We start from the raw sequence: 10,610 nt of genomic DNA, 5'->3' as shown, positions 1-10,610 counted from the left end.
TAACAAATAATACAATCTTGATTTATTTTTAAAAATATAGCAAAAATTACTTACAAAAAAAGTTCACACTCTACTAAAAGTATTACACTATATTGTTTTTTTTTCAAATACAAATTACTTCTAAAATATTATTGACAATTTTAAAGAAATTAAAACCATCAAATTCTCATTTAAGATTATCCATGTACAATAATATATTGAATGAAATTATGGTGAAATATCAGAAATAATATTAAAATGAGATTTTAATAAATAGTTTTTAAATTAATAAAAAAAGTTATATTAAAATAAATTTTAAATATAAATTTTGCCTCAGGCCTTATAAATTCTAAACATATGGCCATGATAGTGGTCCAATTTTATACTCACAATGTGTGGTTGGGCAAAACAAATGTTGCTTTTTTTTTTGCTCCACTTTTCTGAAAGTCCTCTCTTTAGTGTCATTTTTGTTTGTTCTGCTTTGCATGTGTTCTTTAAGCTTTAAATAGTTATGCTGTTTTATGCAACAGGCCAAAGGGCAATTCACGAAATTGGTCTGAAATATTACGTGACATTTCTATTTTATTTCCTTAAAACTAGTAATATTTTAATAAAAAATCAAAACCATTTTGTGCAATGTCCTTTCTTACAAAACAACAGGTAACTGATTAGAGATCAATGAGCTATAATATTAAAAAAAAAAATGAGGTTTTTCATGTGGATGAGGTCATGTACGCAATTCTGGGACCACTTGTTTGAGTTGTTTCGATGTCAGTCTTGTATAGAGTTGCACCTACTCGTGGGTATAGCACACCGTATCCAAAGTGATGGGAATATGAAGATGAGATTAATTTTGTAACATCCTAAGTTTTTTTTTTTTTTTTTAATAATAAGACATGTTTTAATTAATTGAAAGGTATTTTACAAAATAATATAGAGATCTTTAAAATAACTAAAAGTGTTTTATATAATAAATAATTTTTTTTGAAAATGATTAAAATGTTTTTAAGAAGAATTTTGTGAAAGACGTATTAAATATATCATATGAGAATTTTTTGAGGGTTATCTATAATTGTTTTAATTAAATGTGAGGGAAAGGAAGTGTGATCGGGGTTAAATCTTTTAACTTGAGGAGTTGAGTTAGGTTAGGAGTTATTTTGTGAGGAGCTCAAGGTGTTAGTTCATTCTTACATTTTCCATCTTAAGCTCTTATTTTTCTCTCAACTCAAGAATTACAAGAGGAGAATGCAAAAGCATAAGTAACACACCTCAAAGATCCTTATGCCTCATTAAGTATTTATCGAGGTAAAATGGAGTGAGAGTTCTTTCTCTTAGGTGTAGGCTATCTATTAGGTAGCGAGGTTGGCCCCAACATCATTGCCTGTTCTTGGGAGAATTCATAATTTTGATTTTTATGATGAAAATCTCTACTTCGTATGCTTTATATGAGTTTTGTGGATGTTCTTTGTATTATATATGACATGAATTGTGTTGAGTTGGATTATTTTTTAATCTATAAGTGCTTATAGAAACCCATAATTTATAAAGCATGACAATAATTGATAAAATTGATGATGAATTGTGAAAGTGATGTATGCATTTGGTTGATTGATGATATAAAATTGTGTTTTGGGTGTTAGTTGTGCAATTTTCACAGTTCATTACATTGAATTTGTCTCCTAGGAAGCAAATGGCATGTCCATGCATCATGTTGCAAGATTGTGCAATCAAATCTGAAAGGGTCCGTGAAGCAACTGGCACGTGCGTGTACCCACTTGCATGCCTGTGCAAACATCTAAAATGACTAAATTCACTTTTGATGTCTTCATAAGAGTTATAATCTTGGATTGTATCTTTTCAATGGTGTTAGAATCACTCCAAAAAAAGGTCTAGAACTCAAGTTATAATGAAATTAGTAAGCAAAGGTCAAGTTATGTCTAGTTCTCAATCCAACCAAATTGAGTTTCACTATCTTTAAACAAAGATACAAGTATTCTTTCAACAAGTCACCTTAAGTATTCTTTGACTTGTCTTTTTAAGTAACTATCCAAGTATTTTTTTAACAACAAGTCTTTCCAAGCTTAACAACCAAGTATTATTTTACAATCAAACCTATTCAGACTCAAAGCAAGTATTCTTTTTCAGACAAGTCTCTACAGGTTCAACCTTATAACAATGATTATGAAGGTTACACAAATGTTGTGTTTGTCTTACTTAGACATTATACAACGAATATTGAGCATAAGCATTTACAAGAAAGAACGAACTTTATACGCAATCATATCTATATATGTGTCCTCTATTATTTCTTGAGCTTTTGATCTTCTTATATAGTAGCTTGGAGAAGAGGACCATTGCAACACTTTGAGTTCAGCTCACAAGTTTGTTTCATTAGTTTTCATCGTCTTTCATTATGATGAGAGATAACTGTTTAACTCATTTAATACGAGCATTAAATGCATTTCATCAAATGAAATCTTTTATTCGATCAAGGAGGCTACTTATCAACTTTCCATACTAAACGAAGCTTGCAAAAACAATGTTAGTGTAGAACAACTGTAGTAGTGACTTTATTTGCTTTTCTCCATGATTTTAGGGATTTTGGTTCTAATGGAAAACATGGTTCTTCTCTTTAACAAATTTGTGAGTTTTAAGATGACTTTCTGGTTCGATTTATTAAAAATGAAGTATTCAATACAAATTTTTTCCTTAGTCTTAATAAATAATACATTTAATGCATTTGAGACATTGTATACTTTTTTTGACTTATATCATCTTATAGACGATTTGCATCTTACACTTTATTTGATAAGTATTTTTGAAGACATTTTTGAATACATTTTTTTATAAAAATATTTTGTTTCTTAACATTAAAACTCTAAACTCAAGGGATCTAAGATCAAACTTTGTATTATGATTTGCTATGTGAGAGTTTTAAGTGTAATTATAATAGGTATATGAGAAGTGTTAAGGGCTAAAATTATGTGTAAACTATTGTTCTATGAATTGTTATATTGAATTGAGATGTTTGTACTTGTGAGCCATTAAGCCAAGTGTGTATGAAATTTCTATGATAATTATGTGGTTTGAATGACATGAATATGTGATGAGTTGTGAGTATGAAATTGTGTTTGTAAGACATTGTGCTTGAGACTTTGTTCTTGTATAGGATATAAGATGCTTCTATGTGATGCTTGTTGTAACGACCCGGCAGGTCCTACACATATCACTGTACACCGGAAACACCAGGCAGAAAGAACAAGTATATAAATATAGGATCTAGAATATAAATATATACAAAGTCCCAATCCGACTCGATTTAGAGTGTGCCAAAAACAACCAAACCAAAACAAAATACAACATTAACCGCTACACCAAGTAGCTGAAACAACATAACAGCCAATAAGGTCATCTCCGCTTGCTTGCTGTAGGCTCACCACAAACCACACACCTATCCCTGCTCTGCTCCCGTACATAGTACGATCATAGCAGTCCAACCACATGGAAACAACAAAGGGTAAGCTAGCATAAAAAGATCAACGTCTAGTAAGAAAAAAAATAGAAACAACTTCAACTATCAACAAAGCATCAGTCTAAATCTCATCGGTTATACAACAAATCAGCCATTAGCAAATTAATGCGTCGTCACGCATATCACCTCGGAGATCTCCTACAACAACTCAGCCCTTATGGCCTACAACAACTCAGCCCTTATGGCCTACAACAACTCAGCCTTTATGGCCTACAACAACTCAGCCCTTATGGCCTACAACAACTCAGCCTTTATGGCCTACAACAACTTAGCCCTTATGGCCTACAACAACTCATATCAACATTCAACACAACACAACTTTTACAACTCAACATATCAACTTGCAATACAACCCAACTTTACAACTCAACATATCAACTTGCAACACAACACAACTTTACAACTCAACATACCAACTTGCAACGCAACACAACTTTACAACTCAACATACCAACTTGCAACACAACTCAACATATCAACTTGCAACACAATACAACTTTACTACTCAACATATCAATTTACAACAATATACACCTGATACAACTCAATATCAATCAACCAACATCATCTACTAGTCATCACATTATATTCATCCATTTCAACTCAACTAAGCATAAAACAACATTAACCAACATATAGAAAAATCTTATCTCCGCGCCCAGCGCACTCGTGGTTGCGCCCAGCGCAGTGCAACTAGAGAGCACCAGGGGGCTAGCACGCCTAGTGCAAGCATGCCCGCACCCGGCGGGACTCAGCAGAGAGCCCAAGGCTCTCTCGCGCCTGGCGCAATACCAATTGCGCCCAGCGCAGGCCAGGCAGAGACTCCAAGGAGTCTCACGTGCCCGGCGTACCTAACCCAGCGCCCAGGGCAGGGAAGGCAAAGACCTCCCCTTGGTCTCGCGCCCAGCGCAATTCAAATTGCGCCCAGCGCCCACAAGGCAGAGACTCCCAAGGAGTCTCACGCCCAGCGCGACAAGGGTCGCGCTCAGCGCAGAACCAAAAACCCCAAAACATGTTTCAACTGGTATCGCGCCCAACGTGGTCCAAGTCACGCCCAGTGCGGGCCAGCCAGAGACCCACATTCCCAAGCGTGCCCAGCGATTTCATCATTGCGCCCGGCGAGCTTGGCTAAATGGGGTCCCCTGGTGGCCACGCGCCCGGCACGAAGAACTGCGCTCAGCGCGAGGCTCAGCAACAACACTCCATTTTCGAAAAACTTAACCAAATCCTGCAAAAATCCACCATTTCAACACATGCAAACCATTCAAGATGCCACATTTCCAACCAACAGTTCAAAAACACCAACCTTTTTCACATGCAACCATAAAACAATCAAAAGACCCAAAATTTGTCAAACCCACAAAAAATCCCCCAAAACTCCCAATTTCAGCAATTCAACAAAAATCATCAAACGTCAACCAACTTCAACAGCTAATGAGTTTACAACAACTCATTCTCAACCAAAATCAACCACAAAACTAACTTCCCTTACCTCGGTGAAGAATCCGAGCTTCCGGGAACTTGAATGGAGGAAAAGAGTGAAAAAGAGCTTGAGCGAAAGGGGAAAAGGAGGAAGAAGAGATCCGCACCCACCAGCTACAATCCAACTACTTAGCACCTAACCTAAAGAGATCACCACCAAGAATCAGGAACGGAGTAGAGAGTTTTGAGATAGAAAGGGTATGAGAGTGAGTGAGGGTGTCAGGGGGGTAGAAAGAAAAAGAAAGGGTCTCACACTTGTGATATGAAATGTTTATCCGTAATATGAGAACTCTATATGTGATATGAGATGATAATGTGTGATATGAGAATGACACGATGATGATGATATGTATGAATGAGATTGGCGAGATGATGATGTGTATGCATAAGATTGACATGAAAATGATGTGTTAAGTGAATAATATAAGCATGAATTGAGTCTATAAGATAAAGTTTTGCATAGTGTTGTATGTAAAATATGCATCGTGAGTATGAGTATTCGCCTTTGGGTCATGAATATTCACCTTTAGGTCATGAAAATTCGCCTTTAAGATACAAGTATTTTGGACCATGAGTAAATAGCCTTTGGGGCATGTTTATTCGCTCAGACCATGAGTAATCGCCTTTAGGCCATGAGTATTAGCCTTTGAGCCATGACTAATGGCCTTCAAGCCACGATTAATTGCCTTTAGGCCATGAGTAATCACCTTCAGACCATAAGTATTAGCTTTTAGGTCACGAGTTATGAGACTCTTGACATCATATGCATATAGATCTAGATGAGTTCATATCCACTTCATTGAGTGTATAAGCAAAAAATGTGCTTGCTTATGTTGACAAATTGAATTGCGTTTAATTGAAGTTATATTGCTCCATTTATATTCTTAATACCATTGTTAATTACATGTACACATGCTTATGATATGTTTGCTATGTGTAACTAATATTCATTTATATCTCACACCGGTAGTCAGAATGAGGCGTTTCTTGTTCTCTTTAGTTATTGTTGTAATGTTTCTATGTGTGTTTTGAGGTGAGGATCATCATGATGATGATGTTGGTGACGAGACATGAGCTTTGTGAAATACTATAATGGAACACTAATAAAATATGACATTGAAATTCTTAAATTAGGATCTTTTACTTCTTAAAGTTCTTTTGTGTGTTTATGAATTATATATTTTTTCAGGATTATAATAGTTTCTTATTATCCATAGAATTAGTTGTTAAATTTTGTATGTTATTTGTTTTCAAGTTTAGAAGGATGTGATTTCTTCTAATAAGTAATATGTTTTGTGAATGTTTTCTTTTTATATTAAGTTCTTTGATATTGGTCAAAATTTATTTATTAATTATTTATAAGTGTTATTATACAAGATAGAAAGTCTCACAAATTTAAATATACATGTACCTGCCTGAGGGTACACTCGTAAAATGTACCTGCCTGAGGGTACACTCGTAATCTTCAGGGGAATATGAGGACCGAACCGGGATGCACCATCGGCTTCGGCATCTAATGGGGACAATTCCGTGGAGTCGGCTTCTGGGTCCGGTCATTCTCAAAGTGGGAGTGATTCGGCATCAGCTGTAGGTTCCGATGAGCAACCTAGTCGGGGTGGAGAATCATCAAGAGTGTTCCCTCCGATATCAACTCCAGGATATTCATGGGTGCACGGTGAAGTTGGTAGTGTATACTCTCGGTATACAAGTAAAAAATCTCTGGTGGATTTTGTATCGGCCGTGAAGTTTTTGGACTTTCCTGAAGATGAGGAGCCTTCTGCCATCTTCTTTCAACCATGCCGAGGCGACGGGGTGTCCAATCCGGATTTTGTTTATTTGAGTCAGGGGACTTCTAAATACCCCTTTTTCTATGTGTATGATTATATGTTCCGGGATTTGAAGATATCTCTCCCATTTGACAATTACTTCATGGGTATACTTCGGCTTTTGAATGTGGCGCCGAGTCAACTTCACCCGAACACCTGGGCCGCTATGCAAGGGTTCAGGCATTTGTGTCTGGGTCTCGGTCTTTCTCCTACTCCACATCTATTTTTGCATTTCTATACTTCTCGGCCGACGAGGAAGGCCAAGTGGCTGTCTTTGATTCGCCACAGTGATTGTCTACTACAACCTTTCACCACCTCCTACAAAAAATTTAAAGTGGGATTTATGAAGGTGATGATTCGGCCGGAACCAGGGAATAAGTATTTCTTTGACGCTGAGGGAAATCCACTATTTCCCTTCTACTGGACCCGGAAGCCGCGCAAGTATGACACGGTTTCCAAGTCACGCATGTCCCCAGAGGAGAGAGGAAGTCTTGATTTTTTAAACAAGTTGCCTCGGCCCTTACCATGCCGTCCTCTTGTCCGATTGTTTGATTCGGCCGATGTGGTCGAAGAATTAATCGGTATGGTATTTTTCCTACTTGTTTGAATTCAAGTGTTATCATTGATTTTGACTAATGATGTGCAGGTATAATGGCGGCTCATGATGATTTGGATATCCGCAACTTGCTTCGGAACCAACTTGCATCGAATACCGCGAATAGGCCTGCGCCCGCCGCGCGCGTGAATCAACCAGCTGGTCAAGGTAGCGGGGTCGGACCCACGTCTCGGCCGAAGAAGACCACCCGGCCCCAACCTGAAAAAAGAAGGTCTGACTCTAGGGCCGAGGAGGAGAGTCGCCGGGCAAAACAGCGCCGAGTGGCCAGCCCCCCTGTTCCCGAAAGCTTGTCGGCACCAAGTTTCTTGGCTGGCAATGTTAACGCTCAGGATTTCCCGAGTCAAGACCTGACCTCCGAGGTAGGCCAGGGGCTGCTGAGCCGAATGAGTTCGGCGCAGAAATGGAGCTTCTTTTGTGAGTTCCAAGTGCGCGCTGTGGCCATGGCACAGAGTATTGTCATGCAGCCGAACGGTGAGGCTGACGAGTTGCGCAAACAGCTAGCTGAGCAGGAGAAGTCTCTTCAAGAGACACTGGCTGCTTTGACCGACGCCCAGACGGCTAGTAGCAAGTACCAGGCCGAGATGGATCGCCGAGGAAGAACCGCTGATGACTTGGCCTTAAAGGTACAGCGTCTCGAACTTGCTCTGAAGGGCGAGACTGATAAGGTGACAGCTCTGAGCAAGGAGCTGGATGCTGAAAAGGCTGCCTTTGGTGCTTATCAGGAAAAGGCGCGCGCCAAGGTTCTCAGTCAGCATCAGGCCGGTTTTGCTCAAGCTGCTCGGCAGGCTTGCTACTTCGGCGACTTTCCTCCTGACTTCCACCTGGACATGACAAAAGATTTTTTCCAAGGGAAGTTGGTGGATATGACCTCCATTCCACCTGATCAGGAAGCCGACGAGGAGGCTCCGGCTCGGCCAGCTGGGCCGAACGAAGAGGAGACTCTGAACGAGGAGGCTGCGCCTGAGGATGGTCCAGTTCAGGGGGAGGCAGAAGTAGTGTCTTAAATGTTTTTTTTTTTGTATTATGGGGCCGATAGCGCCTATTGATAATGTACCCTTCTCTTTTAATGAAATTTCTCCGTTCTTTATGTTATAACTGGCGTGAACTCTTGTGGTGATTAACAACTTAATTTGCGTGAGCCGTCTCCTTGGTCGAGAGATATCTCGGGAAGGAAGACTTGAATAATTTAATTAAAGCCACATCCTTGGCCGAGAGATATCTCGGGAGGGAAGACTTGAATAATTAAAGTCACATCCTTGGCCGAGAGACATCTCGGGAGGGAAGACTTGAATAATTAATTAAAGCCACATCCTTGGCCGAGAGATATCTCGGGAGGGAAGACTTGAATAATTTAATTAAAGCCACATCCTTGGCCGAGAGATATCTCGGGAGGGAAGACTTGAATAATTTAATTAAAGCCACATCCTTGGCCGAGAGATATCTCGGGAGGGAAGACTTGAATAATTAATTAAAGCCACATCCTTGGCCGAGAGATATCTCGGGAGGGAAGACTTGAATAATTTAATTAAAGCCACATCCTTGGCCGAGAGATATCTCGGGAGGGAAGACTTGAATAATTTAATTAAAGCCACATCCTTGGCCGAGAGATATCTCGGGAGGGAAGACTTGAATAATTAATTAAAGCATGAGTGATTGAATCGTGTTGTTATTGATAAATGGATGCCTCGTTAAAAACTTTGCCGGCCAAAACCTCTTTTCACTATTTTTTAAGAGGGAAAAAGACCGGTTCAAGGAAAAGAGTGCACCCTTACAACGTTTACAAGTTTGTGAAATAGACAACTAGCTATAGTAAGTCTTCAAGTGCGTAGAGTTCCATGTTCGTGGGAGGACTTTGCCGGATAACTCCTCCAACTTGTATGCCCCGTTATGAAGAGCGTGGCGCACTCGAAACGGGCCGTCCCAATTGGCTGCCAGTTTGCCCTCAGACGGGTTGCGCCTTGCCGAGCCGGTTGCCCTCCATACAAGATCTCCGTCGTGAAATGTTCTTGGTTTGAGGTTAGAATTGAAGCGCCGACTCATGCGTTGCTTGCATGCTTCGGCTACTACCTGCGAATTGTCCCGTACTTCCTCAAGAACATCTAGTTCAGCCCGAAGAGATGTGTCATTGGAGTCCTCTTGAAAATGTTGTCGTCTGAATGATGGCTCCCCTACTTCAACCGGTATCATTGCGTCGGCACCATATGTTAGGCGAAAGGGGGTTTCTTTAGTGGTGGACTGTGGTGTGCACCGGTATGCCCAGAGGACTTCTGGTAATTCATCAGCCCATACTCCTTTTGCTGAGCCGAGTCTTCTTTTCAGTTCGGTAAGGATAACCTTGTTGGCCGCTTCGGCCTGGCCATTCGACTGAGGGTGCTCAACCGATGTGAACCTGTGCCGAATGCCAAGGTTTTCGAGGAATGAGTTGAACCTGTTGTCCGTGAATTGGAGACCGTTATCTGAAATGATGGCATATGGGATGCCGAAACGGGTGATGATGTTCTTCCATACAAACTTTTGGACGTTAGCAGCAGAGATGCAAGCAAGTGGTTCAGCCTCAATCCATTTTGTGAAGTAATCTACTGCCACGAGAAGGAACTTAACTTGTCCCCTCGCCATGGGGAATGGGCCAAGTACGTCAATTCCCCATAACGCAAACGGCCATGGAGAGCTGATACTGTGTAGTTCGGCGGCCGAGGCATGGATTAGATTCCCATGCCGTTGACACTGTATGCACCTCTTAACAAACTCAGCACAATCTCCTTTTAGAGTCGGCCAATAATATCCGGCTCGTGATACCTTTGCCGCAAGAGTTCGGCCTCCGGAATGGGATCCGCAGATGCCTTCGTGAATTTCCCTCATCACATAGTCGGCCTGGAGATTGTCAATACACTTAAGCAACGGGGTGGAGAATCCGCGCCTGTAGAGTTCGCCGGCTATGATGGAGTACCGAGCTGCTTGGGTTCGCAATTTTCTGGCTTCCACCGAATCAGTTGGCAATTCTCCCTGGAGGATGAAGTTCCGAATAGGAGTCAGCCAGCTTGGAACTTCGACCTCGGCAGCCATGCACTCGACGGCCACACTTGGAGAGGGGACTTCGAGGTGAATTGTTGTTCTTAGCTGTCCTGGCTTTCTGGTGCTGGCGAGCCGAGCTAACTGATCGGCTCGTTCGTTGTTA

The sequence above is a fragment of the Cajanus cajan genome, chromosome 2, assembly GCF_000230855.2.
Source record: "Cajanus cajan strain Asha chromosome 2, NIPB_CcT2T_4, whole genome shotgun sequence".
Taxonomy (NCBI): domain Eukaryota; kingdom Viridiplantae; phylum Streptophyta; class Magnoliopsida; order Fabales; family Fabaceae; genus Cajanus; species Cajanus cajan.
Note: the sequence above shows the minus strand (reverse complement) of the source record.